The sequence below is a fragment of the Anabrus simplex genome, chromosome 11 (genome assembly GCF_040414725.1).
Source record: "Anabrus simplex isolate iqAnaSimp1 chromosome 11, ASM4041472v1, whole genome shotgun sequence".
Lineage (NCBI taxonomy): Eukaryota > Metazoa > Arthropoda > Insecta > Orthoptera > Tettigoniidae > Anabrus > Anabrus simplex.
The window spans coordinates 54,990,966-55,013,637 of record NC_090275.1 but is presented as its reverse complement, the minus strand read 5'-3'; the positions used below and the strand labels follow the sequence as shown (position 1 = coordinate 55,013,637).

Below are 22,672 nucleotides of genomic sequence, written 5' to 3'. Positions count from 1 at the left end.
TGGAGCGCCCGCGGAATACGATGTTAGCTGACGACGACATTTTAGAAGAATTATATGCCGATGATCGTTCAAATTGATATAGTGTTAATGAATTAGTGGAAACTGAATGTGAGAGTGATAGTGGAAGTGACATTCAAGCCTCTCACGCCGTAATTTACCTAGTGTGCTTATTTATTCAAGTGCCTTTGATGACGACAACGATGTAAACATTAATGATAGGTTAGTAATTGACGCTGAAGATGGTTTTGTAAAGGCAGATCCACCAACTTTAAATATAAAATCTTGACTGGTTTAATATTCATGTACATTTTTATAATCAAGTGCACCCTAGTATGCTTAGTAGAAAAATGTCCGGTCCACAGGGTATGTGACAAGCTCAAGCATCCGGTCAGCAATGTGTTAAGACTAATCCAAATTATAGCACCACAATTCACGAAATAACTCAAAATTGAACCCTGAAAAGAGCCATTAAAGAAAAGCTTCTTCCACTTCACTTTTATTACATTCTACATGCATTTTATTCCAAAGTGGCAGTGAGGTGGGGTTTCTCCTCTGGCTTGGAGGAAAAAATTGTCTCCAAGTCAGATAGATCTTTCTGCCTCCTGCGTAGTGAACTGAGATTTTCCGTTCAACGGGTACTCCTATTAAACAGATTAGTAAGAGGGCATAGTTTTTGCCTTGGGAGTCTCCACTATTCGACACCCCCACCCGGCCGAAGATAAGACGAAGTGTGTTGACGGATCACGGCTCTCTGCGGCTTGGTCATTCCAGCTCTGGAACTTTGGGCTGTCAGATCGGTAGAGAAAATGTGTGGTTTTTCATTTGATCGAGTATTTCATATAAAAGCATTGCTTTTAATCACACCATGCATACTGACGTCATTGTAATGACCTATGTTCATTTCAATTGGGGAAACTACTAAGGCAGTCTTTCTGAGGATGTAAAAAGGCAGGTGGAGAGTGAGTGTCTGTCATTAAAATGAAAACTCCCCAACCTGATTGTGACTGATGGTAGGCAAGGTGGCCTACCCGTACAATGAAAATTCCCTAACCCAGTCTTCATATGAGAAAATATGTTTGGTGACTTCTCCGTCGTGTTTATAGGGTAACGTTAAGTGCTACGCAATTTAATACAATCTTGCTCACAACGTGTACACTACCTAACCTAGAATACTGTTTACAATGAAGAATTCCGTAGCGAAGCACGGGTATATCAGCTAGTCTAATCTAATACTAGCCATTATTAATACTTGGATAACTCTAATAATTAAGCACAAAACAAAAATCTGCACAAGTAACTCGCCGTACAATGTAAGCCGATTACAATGTCATATCTCATCATAACATTTCCATAACTTTGTGCATTCCTCAAAAATAAATCAGTCATCATTACCATCACGCTATATTTTGGACAACCCTGTAATTGGCTTATCTCGCTCATTATACTCCAACTTCGTGGTTTCAAGTATACATTACGATCTCAATGAAATGAAATGTCGTATGGCTTTTAGTGCCGGGATATCCCACGACGGGTTCGGCTCGCCAGGTGCAGGTCTTTCTATTTGACCCCTGTAGGCGACCTGCCCATCATGATGAGGATGAAATGATGATGAAGACAACACATACACCCAGCCCCCGTGCCATTGGAATTAACCGATTAAGGTTTAAATCCCCGACCCGGTTGGGAATCGAGCCCGGGACGCTCTGAACCGAAGGCCAGTACGCTGACCGTTCAGCCAACAAGTCCGACACGATCTCAATTAAACAAATTCACTGTATCTAATAACCTACATGTTATTCCCGGATGAAAATTTCAACTAGTTCACGCAATTAATGATCTCCGTTGCCAAGAAATGCAATCTCAATTTCAGCACATAACACACTTCACAACTCCCGTTATTCCAACTGTCCCTCTCGATCAGCTGGCGCATTGAAAACAAACAACCCACCTTGCTGTCAGCTTTGATGTGAAACACATGTTGTGGTCATGCTTGACTGGCCTCTAAGAATGAAATCTTCGATTTTGCAAATAGAATTAAAATACTATATTCCTGACCAAACAGATACGCACATAGATTATACTTTCAAATGTCCTACAGTACTTGTACACGTCGGAAATTAATACCTGCATGGGTTCTCTCGCTCCTTCCATCCCAAACATTATACAAAATCTTCCTCGGGCTCACAGAAAAGTCCCGGGTTAACTACAGGCTTCCAATCACCTGATTCACAAGTCCTATCTCAACTCATACGACAATTCTAACCTCTTGTCTCAAACTCGACAACTCTCACTGACAAAAGAACTGGAATAAAAATCCTTCGAATCGACGGCGCATAATTGCGCACAAATACTTTAATAATGAACAACTTTGCATAAAATGATCTCGTATTTTAAAACTGGATTTTCACAAAAATGGCTGATAAATTTTACTGTTATTTATTGTCACATAGATACAGTTAAACGGTTATAGAATAGTATTACACTTCGTGACAAATATTCACCGATCTGCATTATTCAACCCGACAGCATGCTTCCACCCGATTGAAAAAGGGTTACCATGGATTTCTTGCACCAGTTCCCTCAAAATTCATACAGAAAATTTTTACGTCAAATGAAACATCTTAATTTGACATCACAAAATATAGACAATAAATTCACGGAAATTACGATCTAGTTTGGACGTGATATCACTTTGAAACCCTCACTAATAACTTTTTACAACATGTTACACAGCACTTGCAATACTTTAAAAATTTATCTAAGCAGAAAATGAAACAAATGATCTTTTATCATATTTCTGACATTCACAAAAACATATGGGAGACCAGCTGTGTCATAAATACCCATTACAAATACATATAAGTTTGACATCGTAAAACAAGATATAATAGGCAGTATGGTATTTTCACCTACCCTAATTTTACGTTAAGTTCCATTTTTCGGCTCACCAGTAACCCTTCTATATTTATTTATTCATGGTTACATTTCTGGTTTTCAATTTTGTTTGAGTCATTTTTCCTGAAAAATAAAGCATTAAAAAAGGAAATGCCCTTCACTTGGTGTTTCGTTGATTGAACTCGACTGATTGTATTTGTTGCTACCGCACGAATTACTTCTCTTTAGAACACAATATTATACATTTTTAAATACTACTTCAGTATCTGGACCATCTTTTATCAGATTACTTCTGCTATGAACAACTATCTCCACATGGAGTCAAGACACATCGGCAAAAATCTAGGTTTTTAGTACTTAGTCTACTTTTTGACGAACGATTTACTGAACAGTTCAAGCCTCTATCTCACGCTTCAGTGATACAAATGCTGGGGTTTCAATATGGCGTCCCTTCTTATTTTCTAGGAGCTATCCCCTCTCTCCAGGCATCTCTCCCTTGCCGCCAAGAAATTTGCATACTTTTTCCAACTTAATGGAACTGTATTTAAAAGAGTTTTTGGTTGTAACCACTTACTTGCTACCTTGCTAGCGCCAGTGTTCATGAACATTTAAACTTTATTCTTTCCGAAATTAACTGGTTAAATGACCTCATTTGATAGACACTATTTTCTGTCAACTTAGCGTGGGTAAAATAGACACGCGCTTCCTTCTGAAATAATCCACAGAAATGGCTTAGCAGTCTCAGATCCGTCTCACTAAAGACCAATTTATTGTCATAGATGAATACAGGACCCTCATTATACTATGTTCACTACTAATTCTTTTATTTAAATATACTTATTCAACATAAACTTACTTCTGTATCCATCCACTTTCGACACGTGCGGATGACGTCACGTATCACAGCGTGGGAAGGTAGCCACCCCCTTGCCACGTGTCGCCTCTGAGATACATAAAAATTCAACCTTCTTATTCCAATTGACATGGGGCCTCCTGTAATACTTTAATACTTAAAATTCTTAGGGCACAAAGTTCATGGGTTCAATATATATATATATATTTGTACACATGGGACTAGTTTCGAACCGACAGTTGGATAATCAAATTTCTATAAAATACTTTCCCGCTTTGTCAATACTTGTAATAACAAAGTTTTTTTTTAAAATCCACCTGTTCAATACATTATAATGTCACATTTAAAATATCTTCATTAATTGACAAGTTATTTGTGGGACATGTTTCGCTCCCGTGCAGAGCACCATCAGCCAGGTCTGAATCTCGAAGAATGGTTATGTTCGTAAACAATGACTCCAGAACTATTGAAACATTTTTTCACAAACTTAAATCTACTCGAATAGAATATCATAAAATACATAAACTTTGATCATGCCTTAATAACATGGGCTTGGTAGGAGATATACATTAAAATTGTGGTAGAATGAGTTATTCTAAAATACTTAAAACAAATAGCATGTTCAACATCTTTGAAATAGGTGAAATTCAATCTTAAGAACTAAATTTGAAAGTTTCTTTGTAATGAGGTTTGGTAAAAAAGTTTTATTATGTAACCAGCAGCATAGTAGCAGCTAGCCCCGTAAGGTCATCAACAGCAAGCGAGTACATACTGTTTGGTTCAGACCAGTGTTATGCCATTTGAATTTGTGGAAAATTTAGTTGAAATTGAAGAATTGCATGGTTAAGATGGCTGACATGGTTGGACATGATTATGAGGAGGAATTTGTGAATTATATGAGAGGGCTCAGAAATATAGCAGACTTAAGGAAAACATAGTGACTGACTTAATAGGTGTTATTTATTTTAAAAAAATCTATTTCAAGTGTTTTTATGAAATGAGAAAGTAAATGTAAACTTAGACACAAAGAAACATTTTAGTTCTTTTTAGATGTAGTAAGGACCTAAATTCAAAGGGCAGAGCAGATTAAAATTTAAGCATATAGTTGACTAATTTAATAGATATCCATTTTATGATTTGAAAATTTCTATTTAAAGTCTGTAATAAATTGACATAGTAAGTAAGTAAGTAAGTTGAAACACAAAGAAATATTTTAACAATTTCAAGATTTTTATATATAACAGTTGTGTTGGTAAGTATATCTGTTACAGTATACCAAGTCCAAAGATTATTGATGTTTTGGCTCCGCTGAGGAAGAGAGTAATTGGCTCTCGAAACATGAACAGGAATTAGGTATAATAAAATATGTAAGATATTGACAAGGCGGGAAAATATTTTATAGAAATTTGAATATAAGTCAGTACGGACAGGAATAACCAACATGGTGAAAGTAATCAATTCCAAGTTGGATAATCGTCAGCCATTTAACATAATCTTAAATCCAAGTAGAAATACATATCTCTGACAGCAGTCAATAAGCTGATAAGTCACATTAGCAAAAATGAGATATCTACACCGGTTTATTCTCCTATACATCCTCCACATTCATGCATAAACAGGTACACAGTGACAGTTCTCCTCATCACGTACAAAGAATGTGTGAAAGCAAAATTAAGGAAACTTTAAATAATTGATTCCCTACATTATTATGAAAATATTTCATACGTAACTAATGCACACATAGTTAAAAAACATTTTCCTATTTTTCAGTCAAGTTCACCCCATTTGATGCTACATTCCCTTCATTAGTGAAGTCTAATCAAAGAAATACCTATTATGGTTAAGTTTATCAGTGATAAACTGTTAGGTCGAAACTACTCCCTTGTGTACAAACCAATATATAAAGGAATAGTTTGTAAAATAAATTGGTATTGAATATGTGGAATCAAAACCTTTGTTATAGTTACCTATAGGCATATGACATGCTGCTTGCTGCACAGTGCCGGGACAACGTTCACCACATCTCTTGACATTTCTTGCGAGAAACGGGTCTTTGGCTGGTCTCGAAAAATCCTGAGACACCGTTTCAGATTGGCCGTCACTACTTTACAATATTTACAATACCTAGTTACGAATGTACCTTGTTTAATTATACGAGGGGAATCTAATATAAACAGGATTTTATTTTTTATTTAAATTCATTTATCCGTAGCGTAACGGTCAGTGTAATTAGCTGCCGTCCTCGGGGGCCTGGGTTCGATTCCCGGTACTGTCAGAAATTTAAGAATGGCAGGAGGGCTGGTATGTGGTTGAAATGGTACATGCAGCTCACCTCCAATGGGGGTGTGCCTGAAAAGAGCTGCACTACCTCGGGATGAGGACACGAGTTTACTTTACTTTATTGAAAAAAACAGGGCAATCACAATTTATTTCTCCACATAGAGTCCTGCATTGGAAATGCATTTAATCAGCAGAATGCCTCACTGATCGAAGAAACAAAAACGGTTGCACGAACCTTGCCAGCTGACTGTAGAGTCTGGCTTTCAATGGTGCTGCCTCCCCGTTCTTCCGCCACTTCTTACTGGCTTGTTTGGATTCGGGAGTGTAGTGTAGTGTAGTGGTTGACCCATGTTTCATCACAGGTGGCGATCCGACTCAAAAATGCATCACCTTCTTCCGCAAACCTTGCTGTAAGCTTTTGACATACCTCCAAAAGTCACAGCTTCAGATTTTTGGTCAAAACACGAGGGACCCATCTGGAACACACTTTACGGAACTGTAGGTCGTTGTGATGATTGCTTGACGGCTCCTACAACTGATTCCGACTTGTTCTGCAATTTCTGATGCTGTCGATCGTCGTAAATAACGTCTTTAACCGCATGAATGTTTCTGTTTGTAATGCTGGTCCGAGGACGGTAAACGTGTTGCTGACTTTCCATACGTTCGTCCTTCCTTGAACTTTTTATGCCAGGCAAACACACGTGTCCTTGATATTTTTTTTTTTTTTTTGCTAGGGGCTTCACGTCGCACCGACACAGATAGGTCTTATGGCGACGATGGGATAGGAAAGGCCTAGGAGTTGGAAGGAAGCGGCCGTGGCCTTAATTAAGGTACAGCCCCAGCATTTGCCTGGTGTGAAAATGGGAAACCACGGAAAACCATCTTCAGGGCTGCCGATAGTGGGATTCGAACCTACTATCTCCCGGATGCAAGCTCACAGCCGCGCGCCTCTACGCGCGCGGCCAACTCGCCCGGTCCATTTGTTTTTGATCGACCTTTGTATCTATATTATATGTTATATAAAATAAGAGTTTTGTCTATACTTTGTTAAAAATGAAACCCTACAACCTGTTTTCCAGTCATTGACTGGGTCAGGAATGAAATGAATGAAGCCCCATCTTGCGGTGAGGATAGGAATTGTGCCGGCTTCAAAGGCCTGTCGCACTCCTCTGGGGCAATGATTAATGACTGACAAATGAAATGAAATGATAATGGAGAGTGTTGCTGGAATGAAAGATGACAGGGAAAACCGGAGTACCCGGAGAAAAACCTGTCTCGCCTCCGCTTTGTCCAGCGCAAATCTCACATGGAGTGACCGGGATTTGAACCACGGAACCCAATGGTGAGAGGCCGACGTGCTGCCGCCTGAGCCACCGAAGCTTCTGTACATTGCTCAGAATTTTAAAATAATGATATTTCTGTATCAGCCGTGACCACGGTAAGAAGGAAATACACTTTTTAACTTTCCGTAATTTTTGTCTGTCTGTACGTACGTATGTATATGTGCGAATCACGAGAAAGCGGCTGAAGAGAATTTTAGGGGAAGGCCTAAAATTTATTTCTCAAATATTTGTTATTATTGGTCCTATCGATAAATACAACATAAGAACCAAATTTAATGAAAATTGGTACGTAAAGTCGGGGAATAAGGATCTACAGTTTACACTATAAATAGTTTTATTCACCCTTGTTGAAATGGTAGTTTAGGGGTAGATGCCTAAAATTTAATTTTTAATTACGTATGTTATTGGTTATATCGAAAATTACTACTACAATTTCCGATCATTTATGTCTTGTTCAGTTTTACCATACTGACTATGATAAGAATGGTGGTGGTGATTAAATTGTGTAGATGATTACAAGAATGAGAAAAAATCATGATGGAACAATCACTTGTATAATAGCCCAGAAAGGAGAACTCACTTTACATTAGATGCTCTAATATCACAGAGTCGGAAGAAAACTAAACGTGAAGGCCTGCAATATAGAACATTTATAAAATAGATCAACAGTAGCATTACATTGTGAATTTTTTGTTGTAATGTGCTTGTGTCTTCTGCTGCCATTCATCTCCAATAGATGGGATTACTGCTGAGTAGCGAGTATAACAGCCTGCTTGAATATTGGCGGGATGTAGCTTGGGAGTTAGAACTCTCTCTCCTTTACCATGCCCTTCCTCTGGTTCATAAATTTTCTGATATACTAGTACGTAACCCACTGGTTCATCATAGTATTCCAGCTATTCGATCCTTATTTTGAGGCACTGATTGGAATGAGCACTGTGCACACTTAACAGAGGAGGGTTCACGGCGGTCTGTTGCCTGGTCATTCTAGTTCTAGAAATTTGAACTGTGAGATCGGCAGCGTAGTACTTTTGTACTTTTCGTTTAAAGTGAGAAAAAGTGCAGTTTTTCATTTGATCGAGTATTTCATATGACGGGATTGCTTTTAATCGCGAAATTTTTACTAACGTCATTGTAATAACCTTTCTTGACTCCAGTTGGGAAAACCATAAAAACAATCTTTCTGAGAATTCCGTAGTGAAGCATGGGTACATCAGCTTGTCCTTATTCAACAAAGGAAGTTATTCCCACAAAATCACAATAAACTAGAAGCAAACAAATAAACAAAATGGACGTAAAGCCCGTAGCAAAAAATTTAAAAAAAAAAACAAATGGTAAGTTGTTGTTTATTCAAACTGAGTTTAATATAATCGCAATGTTTTAATTATCACTGTCTTCATACTGTTCACTTACAGTTGTAAGTTTAAAAAGGACTTCTTTCTGTAGAAAGTTTTAATTTCATTTTTAAGCCATATTTCATTGGTTTTGTTTTGGGTTTTGATTAAATTATTTATCAACATCTCTTTTTATGTATTGAATAGGTGGAATAATTAAACTTTATTATTTATTTGACTTCATTATACATTTCAATATGGACCAAAATATGAGAATTATAACATGTAATGTAAAAGCCAACCAGGCAAACCATATGTTAAACAAATTTCTCAACCTGAAAGTTAAGATCAGCAGTTTAATTAAAGACATAGCCTTTTTAAAAGAATATTTTAGACTAAAATTGGTACCAAGATTTTTGAGACATGTCCAAAGGAATAACTTATCTTCTCCTTATTTAATCTGCCATGGGAACTCATATGAAAGAGACTAACCACAAATTCACTAATATCAGATAGGACCTTCAAATCATCTGTATGATCAATAAAGGAAGTCTAATGAACAACCTGGAAAACATCCACATCGTTCTTGATAAATTAGAAAACGGTGAACATAATCTTAACAAAAACAAGGAGCAAAGAAACATCTTATACGAGCATATCAATAAATACTTGTAGTGGTTAGACAGGAAACAGACAAGACGGACAAGAGATATAATCAAACACAACTTTGCAGAAGCTCAGCCTAATCTTCCTCCTCCCTCACTTGTTATATTAGATGACGACAGAACTCTACTTCCCTTCTCTCCAGAGTATTGCACGAACTGTCAGAATGTGTCACATCGATACTACACTAGATCGCGCTCAAAGACAGACCATCTGGACAGCGCAGAATAAACATCTTTTCCAAATAAGAACGAGAGGCAAGATGTCCTGATCAGGTGACTGCCATTTTATAACAAAGGACTCACCAAAGAACTTTTACCAAACAGTCAACACAGCAGTTTTTTTTCATTATAACCTAAGAGTATTACTTGTGCTTATTATCCTAATGTTTTTTCTTTATACAGCTGAAGATGACCACTAAGTGGTCGAAACATGTTCTGTAAGTGTTAATATATATTCAATTTTGCCTGAGGCAAAAAATAAAGTATCGATTAGGTGGTTCTTTATATTAACTTCTTGCACACAATGTGGCACCTCTTACATTGGTCAAACAGGCCGAAGCTTTCAAACTAGGTACTTAAACATTTTAATGCCATCAAACACAACAAATTCTCAGCTATGAGTTCCCATGTGAAAGAAACAGGACAACTTTTCACCACTATAGATCAAGACCTCACATTTATTAAAAAAGTAGGTAAAGGAAAATTAATGAATGAATTAGAAAACATCTATATATTTTTAGACAGTACTATAACAAAAATCTAAACCTCAATGATATAGCTGAAGTAAAAAACCCATTATACAAAATTTTACCAAAATTACTGCAATCACTAAATTAAAATCAACATAACATTCTAAATAATATTAAATTATTAACTTCCAAGTCCCCATTAATTTCAGAAAACACAACTCCTGCCCTGCCCATACCCACAATCCCACCACTATCAACAACACATAATCTTAACCTCCACCACATCCACCTCCCATACTCTCACGCCGTTATAATACCAGAAGCACAAGTAACAAGTATCAAACTACTGAATAACTCTATAATCTCATACTTTTAATACTTTATTCTCCTCCTTATTACAAACTTCAAACCAAAATCTCTGTTCAAAAAAAAAAAAAAAAAAAAAGAAAACTCTGCTACTTACCATCGAACACTCTTCCTCACTCGTACATGCTTCAAAAGGACTAAACTTACCTTTTCACAAAAGAAATTTTTAAAAAATCCTCAGCTTTATTCTAATTTCAAGCCGTTTAAGATTTAATTTGATATCCTACACTCTCAATCCTTTGCTGAACGCCTTTTAGCAGTATTAACTGTTCCCACAACACTCTTCCCCTATTACAGAATTTTTCAAAAAAAAAAAAATCTTAGCTTTGCTTCGCCAGTCTATTAATGCTACAATTTGATTTCTCAAACCCTTTACAGAACACCTTTTAACAAAATTAACTGAGTTCTTATAGAACTTTATTATTAATAGGAAAAGCAACCCGAAAGGGCATATACAATATGATTACATCAAATTTTTAAATTATTCTTTGCTAATTTGCGTGATGCTTTTGGTCCTTTTTGAACACAACACAATATGGTATTTTTCGCAGCACTTTCCACAGAGCGAACATATGCAATTCTCGTTTGGTAGATGGAATTTCTTATTGCTACACAACTTGTGGTGGTAGCCATGAATGGCTAGTCTTGTGACTGTGTGTCTTAGTTCTTCGTTAGCGTTTGCCATGATCTGTCTTGCATTGCATCGGTACTGTAAAATTCCAAGTCGATGTCCATTCATTTCCTTTGTCTAGCAGCTAGGAGTGCCTGGTAAGCGTCAGTAGATGGCAGGTTGAGCTTATACCTGATATCCTCTATGAAGGAGGTCTCTCTTGGTAATTCATAGGCAAGTCTTGATGGTGCATACTTCCCTATTCGTAGGCCTGCCTGATTTTGTTAGATGTTGTTATTCCATCATCTACTACAATGTCGTATCTCAAGATGTCTTCTATTATTTTACTGATGTAGTGTGTCTTTCCAATCATGTCTTCGATGTTTTGCAGTAGTTTTCTGTCTATAAGATCAAAAGCCTTTATGTAATCAATGAATACTGCGTAGTATTTTCCCTTGGGCATTCTTAGTGCTGATTCTATCTCGTCCAGAAGAAATTTTACAGCTTGTGTTGTGTTTCTACCCTTCCTGAACCCGAATTGGCAATCTGGTATTTTTGGGTCTACTTCCTGTTCAAGTCTCCTCGTTAGTATTTTAGTATAGATTTTGAAGATGTTATTCTCCAGTGCTTTTCCTCTGTATGAGTTTGTGTCATTTGTTTCCCCTTTACCTTTGTATAGCATTTTAATATTCGCAGTTCTCCACCTTTCCGGTATTGTCCCTGATTGCAGGCATTTGTTGAAGAGATTGGGCCATAAAGGCAAAAACTCCATGATGTAATGAACAACATGATCATAAACATTGGAGTAATAATGAGAGAAGAGATCCAAATAGCCTTAAAGACAGAATTTGACCAATGTCTCCCAAGAGTAACTGCAAGACGAAAAGCACCAAACATACCAAACAGGGTGGAGAATGAAGAACCGACTAGAGACGCCGAACAAAGTCCAAATGTAGAAAATCAAAATGGTGAAAGCAGAGACAAACAGAGAAGAGACATCGTTAAATTATCCAATGATCAAGACAAAGAAGGTGATATGAACCAAAGTGAATTGATACAGGACATTTCTACACAACGGAAGAATGACCGGGACATTGTAGGAGAAAGATACGAAGGAGACAGAAACGGAAAGCAGATGAATTCACAGGAACTAAACCGGATGATAGCTACGAGCTAAGGGCTGCGGAACGAAAAGTCTGGCTATTTATTGGTAGAGCAAGCAAGGGAACTTCAACAGAATCAATAAAGAAGTATTTAGAGAAAAGCAAAGTAGAAGGGGAGACAGAAAGTGAAGAACTCAGAACGATTGGCAACAGGAAATCCTTCAAGGTAGGGATACCATACAAATATATGGATCTTGTATATAGAGCAGACTTCTGTCCACCGGGCGAGTTGGCCGTGCGCGTAGAGGCGCGCGGCTGTGAGCTTGCATCCGGGAGATAGTAGGTTCGAATCCCACTATCGGCAGCCCTGAAGATGGTTTTCCGTGGTTTCCCATTTTCACACCAGGCAAATGCTGGGGCTGTACCTTAATTAAGGCCACGGCCGCTTCCTTCCAACTCCTAGGCCTTTCCTATCCCATCGTCGCCATAAGACCTATCTGAGTCGGTGCGACGTAAAGCCCCTAGCAACGAAAAAAAAAAGACTTCTGTCCAAAGGATACAGTATTCTGAAGATTTCACTTCATGCGAAGCCAAGGAAGAAATGAATGGGAATTTCCGCCCCAATACTAATAAAACTACACAGCTAAAACTACTGTTATGGAACACGGAAGGTGCGAGAAATGCCTTGATACATATTCCACACGGGACACTTGTAAACAGATATTATAATTGCAACAGAGACTTTCCTCTTAGAACCAGTACACATCCAACGATTTTACAGTACACATTCATTCACAAAGTCTACTGACGGTAGGCCGGAGGGAGGTGTTTGATGTTTCTTCAAACCGACTGTTGGAAAGATAACCAGCGCCTGAATGAAGACAATTTGCTAATAACAAGAACAACACTTCTCACAACAGTAGGCCTGTATATGCCTCCACATTGGACAACGGAAGATGCAATAGAACACCTAATGAAAGCATTGACGGAGGTGAAACATGAGTCAGTCCTTTTAGCAGGAGATCTTAACTGCAGAATAGATAAAATCAGTAACAAGACTGAACTGATTCTGGAAACACTCAGCGAGGAAGGCTTCAAACTTGTAAATGACCCAGAACTCAAAACATACTTCGCACACGACGACACCAGTTCAATTGATTTAGTATTTTATAGAGGAAAATATATTCGAAATCTGGCTCAAGAAGGTTTATGGCGGTCTTCTGCAGCACCAATCAGAAAACATATTCCCATTGAAACTACATTTGAAATAGAAAATATGCAGACAAAATACATGACTAAGACCACCAACAACAGACCATCAAGAAAGATTGATATAAATTTCCTCAAACAAAATGAGACGCAAATAGAAACTTCAGTGCAGCTCATAGATGAGGGCAACACAACTGGAGCATTAGAACTAATCAATAACATACTTCAACAAGCTCTTATTCCACCAAGACAACGCAGAGCTCAGCCCTGGTTTATTGAAAAATTTCGTACAGAAACACTAGAAGCGTTATACGTAGCCAAAACAACAGGAAAAGATGAAGATCTTAAAACCTATGCAACTAAGAGGAGAAATTACAAGCAACTTTAGAAGGAAACGTAAACTGCATTCATGGAAGAAGAAACGAATACAATCGCAGAAGCAGCAAAGAAAGGCCCATTCATTGCCCTGAGGAAACAAAATGTAACACAATCCACAGTTATACCGATGAAAGAATGGGAAGAACACTTCAGTAAAATACTAAATCAACAGAACGTTAACATAGCTGTGTGCAGAAGCACAACTGAGGAACAGATTCAAAATCCACTACCGATAACACCAGAAGAGATCACAGACGTCATCACTAAAGCGAAAAGTAGGAAAGCCCCTGGGCCAGATAATATTTGCATGGAAATCTTAAAAGACTCATTGGAAATACTACTTCCTTTATGATTTAGAACTTTATAATTATGTATATTTACTCGCACTTTCCCTCGCTCCCGCATCGTAATTCGAGAGGAAGGCTAATTTATCTCCTCACAAAAGATTGACTATAGACTGGTCCTAACTTTTACTTGAAATCCACTTGATACTGATGATATGGTTTCTCTTTATATTGTTCTAAGAATTGAACTCATTTCCCGCCACCGCCTATAGCATATAAACCTGGCATTCCGCTTTGAGCCTCTCCTCCATTAATCTCACATCATCTGTAACACTAGTAACTTAAATATCAGTCATTTCAATGCTACCATAGCAACTATTTAACACTATTACTATTGAAAATAAATGGAATTACACACGTTTTTCTCTCCAACTCTTATTTACGTTAAATGAAATTACACACGTTTTTCTCTCCAACTCTTATTTACGTTAACCAGTTTCAAGATTAATAAAGAGGTGTTTTTACACACTTCAGTTTTCCTTTAAACTCTCCTTTCATTCAATTTCATTCATTAACACGTAAATTCTCCTATTGTTACAGACTTCATATTTAACACAGCTACTCACCGTTAAGCACTCTTCTTCACTCGTGCTTCTAGAAGACTGCAGTTTCGTCTCTTCACATGAGAGTTTCAATAGTCTAACAATTTTTATGCTGACATTTGAACTGTTTAATACCCGATAAATTTTCTCTAACACCCTCAACCATCAAAAGGCCCCGCTTTACTTGTTTCAACGTAACAATTTATTTCAAACCTCACTTGAAGTGAGCAACGGAAATGTCTCTTTACAAAATTTACGTTCTTAAAAAACTACCAGTATACAATTTGTTACCAATTTTTAAACAAGGTCATTCATAAATTTACGACTGTTTGTATATTAGACTTTATTAAGGTTTCATTTTAAGATTATCAAAACTATTGTCAACCATTTCGCTCACCATTTGAAACACATTTCCAACATGATCTTCATATTCAAATGTAATTTAATTACAATCAGGTACCTGATTAATTAACTTTCAGATTGAGATTAGGCTGACGATGCCCTTACTTAAAGGGCGAAACATGTCCCTATAATTTTATTTACAGATTTAATTCTTTATAAACATCTCTTTTTATGTATTGAATAGGTGGAGTAATTAAACTTTATTATTTATTTGACTTCATTAAAAAAACACGTCGATAGCAAGTAACAGGGCAGCAACATGACTAATATAAACATCAGTTCTTCAAACTTTGAATTTTCATGTGGACTACAGGTGAAACCTGACTGAGCGAATTGGCCGTGCAGTTAGTGCCGCGCAGCTGTGAGCTTGTTTTCAGGAGGTGGGTTCGAACCCCACTGTTGGCAGTCCTGAAGATGGTTTTCCGTGGTTACCCATTTTTGCACCAGGCAAATGTGGGGGCTCTACCTTAATTAAGGGCATGGCCACTTCCTTCCCACTTCTAGCCATTTCATATCCCATCGTTGCCATAAAACCTATATGTACAATTTACGAACTTCATCATGTAGATCTGTATTGATACAGTTAAAACTAAGAAACAGTGTTAGGTTTTGGTCCACCCAATCAATACATATCACTTTACAAGTGAACTATTTAATTAAAAACATATTAAAAATATTAGGGACATGTTTCGTCTCTATTTGAGACTTCATCAGCCATAAAATCATGTGGTGGATTACAAAACTCAAATCAGAAACTGAAAAGAAAAAAAAAAAGAAAAAAAATGGAAGAACCCAATGTCTTTTTAAGGACTATTTGGGAAATTCAAAAGATATAGATATATATACATTATTTACACAAACTGACCTCAGTTCTTGAAAAAACTATTGTCTTCAATGTTAAAAAATTGAAATTAACTTGAAATTGGCAAGCCTGCCATGTCTTGTACGGAATCAATGTCCATTGTTGCTGTCCGTATTTGAAACCCATTAATTTTTATATCTCTTTCTTTCCAGACTTTGTCTTTTTGAAAAAGGATTATTCTTATGATTTAAGCCACGAACATGGTGGTCATGCAGCACTGGTCTTTGCCATACAACAGGCGGTCTCATAAGGCTTCAGATTTCTTCTACCAAATTAGTTAAATTTGAAAGAATATTCTACAAGTTAATGTTTTTAATTGTTCTGATATGGATTTAGTACCAATCCTTTTCTGAGGCCAGAACTTCGATCTCCACAGTCAACACACTGAAGCTACCAGATTCCAACAATGCTTGCAACATTTTTCAAGTAAGGTCGTTCATATTTAACTTGGCTGAAAGATTGTTTACATTTTAAACTACCACTTTAAATATACGTAAACTTTTTCTCCTGTGTTTTCTCAATAGTTTAACCGTACGAGACGTTATAGCAGGCTTGTCAATTTCAACTTAATTTCACTTTTTTAACATTGATAGCTTTTGCAAGAAGGTAGGTCAGTTTGTGTAAATAATATATATATATATATATATATCTTTTGCATTTCCCAAATGATCCTTAAAAAGACATTGGGTTCTTCCATTTATTTATTTATTTATTTATTTATTTTTTTTTTTTTTTTATTTTTTTTTTTTACAGTTTCTGATTTGAGTTTTGTAATCTACTACATGATTTTATGGCTGATGAAGTCTCAAATAGAGACTAAACATGTCCCTAACATTTTTAATATATTTTTAATTAAATAGTTCACTTGTAAAGTGATGTGTATTGATTGGGTGGACCAAAAACCTACATTGTTTCTTAAACCGATATGTGTCGGTGCGAGGTAAAGCCAGTTATAAAAAACAGTTTTTCTGATGTGCTATCGAATTTTTGCTTTGAATATATGATCTCCCTATAGCAGCTGCCTCTGTGGATCAGTTGGTAGAGTGTCTGCCTCCGGATCCCAAGATAGCAGGTTCAAACCCGGCAGAGGTAGTCGGATTTTTGAAGGGCGGAAAAAGTCCATTAGACACTCCATGTCGTACGATGTTGGCATGTAAAAGATCTCTGGTGACACATTTGGTGTTTACCCGACAAAATTCATTAAATCTCAGCCATAGACGCCCAAGAGAGTTTCGGTTTACTCGGTCTGCCATCTAGTGGGCCTAGAGTAAAACGGAACGTCGAAATTGACGAGCAGACAGCCAGATGGCGTCAAATTGAAATGTCTGCATACGGTAGCTGAGGCCAAACGATTATTATTATTATTATTATTATTATTATTATTATTATTATTATTATTATTATTATTATTCTCCCTGTAGCTGCAAGTCTTTGCTTCTAAACACAGAGTGCATTTTCAGCATTCCCAGGTGTTCATTTTAGTACCATATGATTTGTATGTCACTGGGGCTCAGAGGATAGCCCACTTGAGTGTTCGTGTTTATAAGAAATAAATTGACCAGAGGGTCCACCTTTTCAATACAATATATAAAGTAAATAATATTACATCAGTCTTGGGACTAGTTTCAGCCACTTAATGGCCATCTTCGTGTTTCAGTGTTGAGATGATGAAGTAAGGCAAACTCTGCTGCACTGGATAGGTGGAATTGGTGGTTAGATAAGAGTAGTGTTAGTTTTGGTGAGGGAAATTATGTTGAAAAGGACATAGTTCCATTCATTAAGGTCACCAAACAAACAGAGAACAAGATATGAACAAATGTTGGTTTCTGGTTTCAATTGCCTGGGAATTGATTAAACCATTAAACCATGAATTGTTCTGGGAAGGACACATGCCAAAATTCTTCCTGGAACTAGTATACGTTTCCCTGTAGGCCAAGGGAACAAGTGGCCGTATGTTTCTTGTGTGGATGAGGAAGGGATAGCCCAACAAGGAAGTGCTACAGGAAGCATGAAAGAAAAGTTAGTGTTGATCACTCTGGGCAAAGAGGACATATAAATAGACTATAGTGTTACTGTGATGTCGTTACAGCATTGTGCAAAGAGAATTAACTAGCAAACGCAAAGCTGTTCTTTGTGAGGAAAAGAAATAGAATGTAGATTTTTTTTTAATGAGCCTGTTCAGACAGGTTTCAAATAGGTGTGCAAAAGCTCATCTATACAAGGTTGGAACTGCTATGAATCCCTCTTGTACTAGATGTCATATAGCAGATGAAACTGTTAAACACACACTTTATGAATGTAAAGGTTCAGCAAAGAGCTAAGCCTAAGAGCTAATATAACACTTCTGGGAGTCACTTTATTGACTTAATTAAAGTCTCTTAACGTCCCCCTTAGTAGTCTTTCAGTATTATCAATAAATATGTAATATACAGCGAGATTAAAGTGGGGAAACAAAAGAGATATAACTGGATGGAGTGCAAGATTGTGGAGTAACCTTCCCATGGTAACCTAATTTTGATATCCAATTTTCTGACATTTTTCTGTTATTTCTTGGTTTTTCTAGCAAAATTGTTGTAACAAATGTAGTTAAGTTCATGCCAAAATATACTTGAAATTTATAAATTTTTAGTCTTCCTTCCACTGAAGATTGCATGGTCAGTGCTAAAATTTAATTTCCTATGAAGGCTTCATTTAAAAAATCTTCATTAAGAAGTCTTTAAGTTTTGTATTGCTACTTTACCCCGTAAAACATCATCTTTAAAAGAAATATAAATATGAAAAGTATTGAGTGGAAGTCTTCCAAATAAATGGCCCTTTGGGCTGCACATGTGGCCCATACAAATAACAGTGTAAGTTTTTCCAGCGCAAGTGTCCGTGTGTTAAGCAACGTATGGGATTTGCCCTCTTCCATCGTACATTAGCCTTTGGCACAGAAGTGATCAGTTAGGCTCTTCTCTGTAACAATGTGAAGTACAATTCTAGTGCACAGTGTAAATTGACATTAGGAATTCCTCAATAGTAGGCAGTGAAGAATCCAGGTAAGTCAACACTAGCAACTTTCCTCTCAATTACTTACGTATTGGAAATGAATGGAGTGCAGCAACTTTCTGTGCAATCACACACAGAGTACACATAAAAGAAACGCATGGAACCAAAAATCTTCAGGTGAAGCCTTCATCACTGGAGGAATGGAGGATAGAATAAGAATGGTGGTGACCTTTGTCAACAGATAGACTCTGTTGCGAGGTAAAGGTTGGGTGAAGATGTGAGGAAAAAAAAAAAAGAAAAGTGATTATTTCCTGTTAAGGCTGGGTGCTTCCCTAAACCTGAGTATGGATTGATGTCCAACTTTGGAATCTCTATCATTAAATGTGGTTTGATGCTATCAGAAGTGAATAGGAACAGGAAGAGCCATGGTATGGATTTTGCTGCTACTGCAATGGCTGCATATTAGTTTGGCTAGAATAGTAGTAAGTAAGTTAGTGTACGAATGTGGTTATAGTCTGTATTGAAGCCAGTAGATTGGAGAGTGCTGTCATGACAATCTGCTACAGGGTAAGATTTGTTGGTGCTGTTGCTGGTAAAAGTATTGCTGGGTATATGTACAGAGGTCTCTCATATAATAAACTCAGATCGAACGAATGGTGTTTGTACTCACAAGTATGAAGGATGAGTTCTCCGCCTATTCAATACTTTATTTTACATAGTGTCAGTATTATTTACATAAAAGGACAGTACCGGTTTTGACCTGTAAATAGGTCATCTTCCGCTGTTAAAGAACCTGCTTAATAGCGACTGTAATACTATTAAAATTAAACAAGAATGCCACTATTCTAAAAAATACTTAAGGTTAAGATATATACATATGGCACAGTTTTGGCAGGTTAGAGGGCTTTTTCCCTGGCCCCATGATTTCTACATATTTCAAAAATTATATTTGCTGAGGTTGAAATTGGATAGGTTTCTTAAGAGTTTATCGAGAATCACTGACATTCTGCTGTCAAGTTCGAATATCTATGTTAAATGCCAACACTATGTCCAACGGTTTTATGAGATGTTTCAAAGTGCATTGTTGGGCAGCAAATATGTGGGGACGTCGTATTCATTAGAATAAGAGGTTCAGTAACCTGTTTACAGATACATAGCTTATTCTCAGTCTATATCAATGCTGAAAAACGTGTTAGTGAATGCCACTATTCTAAAAAAAAAAAACGTAACGTTAAGATATATACATATGGTACAGTTTTGGGGTTAAAGGGCTTTTATCCTTGACCCATGATTTCTACATATTTCAAAAATTATATTTGTTGAGGTTGAAATTGGATACAATTCTTAGACTTTATGAAGAATCACTGACATTCTGGTGTCAGGCTCGGATATCTAATGTTAAATGCCAACACTACGTCCAATGGTTTTACGAGATGATACAAAGTGCATGTTTTTCAGCATTGATATAGACTGAGAATAAGCTATGGCCCGGTTTCTTCAACTCTATGTGAAATATTACTTAACAAATGTTAACTAACAATTATTATTAATTTAACACTGCGTTTAAAAGTGCCCTGTTTCACTAACACATTCCTGAATTTGTTTGGCAGCGGGCGTCTTTTGTTTCTTTACATAAAGCGCTCTTAGTGGTGTGTTGAAATAGTATTTTATCATACAGACACAGGGTTGACATTATTATAGGTTATGGTTAGCGGAGACCGATAAGACGTAAACATGTCAAGTAAGAGGCAACAGAAGCGTTATTATGATGAATGCGAGACAAATGTTGTTATAGTTTTAATTCAAAATTATGTGAATGTGCTTAAAAAATGAAAGAACGGACTGTTATATCACAACATTTGATATAGCCTATTCTTATAGGCATTTTTTATACTGTTATCACTGTCCGACTCGTTGGCTGAATGGTCAGCGTACTGGCCTTCGGTTCAGAGGGTCCCGGGTTTGATTCCCAGCCGGGTCGGGGATTTTAACCTTAATTGGTTAATTCCAGTGGCTCGGGGACTAGGTGTTTGTGCTGTCCCCAACATCCCTGCAACTCACACACCACACATAACACTATCCTCCACCACAATAACACGGTTATCTACACATGGCAGATGCCACCCACCCTCAACGGAGGGTCTGCCTTACAAGGGCTGCACCCGGCTAGAAATAGCCACACGAAATTTAAAAAAAATTAATATTCTTATCACTGGGAAAATGTGATAATTGATATGTATTTGAATGGTTTTCGGGCGTTCTTTTATTGAGGGGAAAATAATGTAATGCCTTGTTAATGCTGCAGTGGCAGCAGGAATTCTTTGCAGGATTCTACACACTTTTTCTTGTACTCGTGAACATAGTCGCTTACAATTACATGAAAAGTGTCTCAGCATAATATCTAACAAGTAGAGGCCAGACCCTGTGATCAACCAATTTCACCGAGCTTCAATGTAACTGTGGGGAGACACTCAACGGACTCGTGTATAAGGGTTCAAGTCAATACGCTTTCGTTTTCGAAAAAAATGAGGTCAGTTTTCATTTCACAGAATCCGCTTTGGTCAAAGTGGAGGTGGTAGAACAACAAATTTTACTTGAACATGTCAGGTCCGCAACCTTAATGACTTCTAAAAAATTGATGAATCCCCGATTCCAATGCAAGGCATATATACTTGGGAGTTACATCACAGCGAAACGGAGTGGTGGCCAAGTGGTCACTGTACTTGTCTGCGAACCTGGTAGATGTGAATTCGAGTCTCGTCGCAGCTATGATTGTTGCAAAAAATAAATTAATATGTCTGCTTCTATGGTGTAGTGGTTACTGTGATTAGCTGCCAACCCTGGAGACCCGGGTTTGATTCCCGGCTCTGCCACGAAATTTGAAAAGTGGTATGAGGGCTGGAACGGGGTCCACTCATCCTCGGGAGGTCAACTGAGTAGAAGTGGTTTTCTGTGGTCTACCACTTCTCCTGCTAACTTAAGGCCACGGCTGCTTCCTTCCCTTCCAATCTTCCCATCCCCCCACAAGGCCCCTGTTCAGCATAGCAGGTGAGGCCGGCTGGGTGACTGGTCATCCTCCCCAGTTGTATCCCCGACCCAGAGTCTGGCGCTCCAGGACACTGCCCTTTAGGCAGTCTGAGGGAAAAACCGACCCTGCAGGGTAAATGGATAAAGAAGATGAAGAAGACGAATAAATTAATATTTGAGGGAAATTAATATAGCCCTAAACGTTCTCACAGTTACTGCTGGATCTCTTTCTCTGTATGTATATATATTAATTTGAGGTAGAAGATACAGTTCCACTGCAATTTGATTATTCATTTTATTCGCATTTTAACCTTCACATTCCCTGAAATAATGATTTAATTTGTATTTAAAAGTATATCTATGGCGGGACTCGAACTCACGTCGTCGTGGTTCGGAGATAAGTATGATGACCACTCGGTCATTGCTCCACTTGTCTGGGTTGCAACTCTTAAAGTATAAACACGTTGCGTTAGAATCGCGGGATTCATCAATTTTTCGGAAATTATTAGATTGCGGACCTGACAAGTTTGAGTAAAATATGTTCGCATTTTAGTGTTCTATCAGCTCCATGTGGTCCGAAGCGGATCCTGCCTCATGATATTTGTCCTCACTGTTGGAAACTCTAACCTATTTTCAAAATCACTAGCACGTTGTTCATTGTGGCTTTGGTAATTAGAACTTCTGACAACTCTAAAAAGTCATTATTTCTTAGTATGGGTCATCCTTTGCTTTCTTCAGTTTATAAATAGTCTTCATACAGCAGTAAAGCTTGAAACTTACGT

At 37.4% G+C, this 22,672-nt stretch overlaps 1 protein-coding gene across 8 annotated transcripts in view; it reads left to right on the top strand.

Annotated features, from left to right (window-relative positions):
* Nucleotides 1-22,672, top strand: part of ZAP3 — a 491,484-nt gene that overhangs the window by 275,520 nt on the left and 193,292 nt on the right. The window lies entirely within an intron of this gene.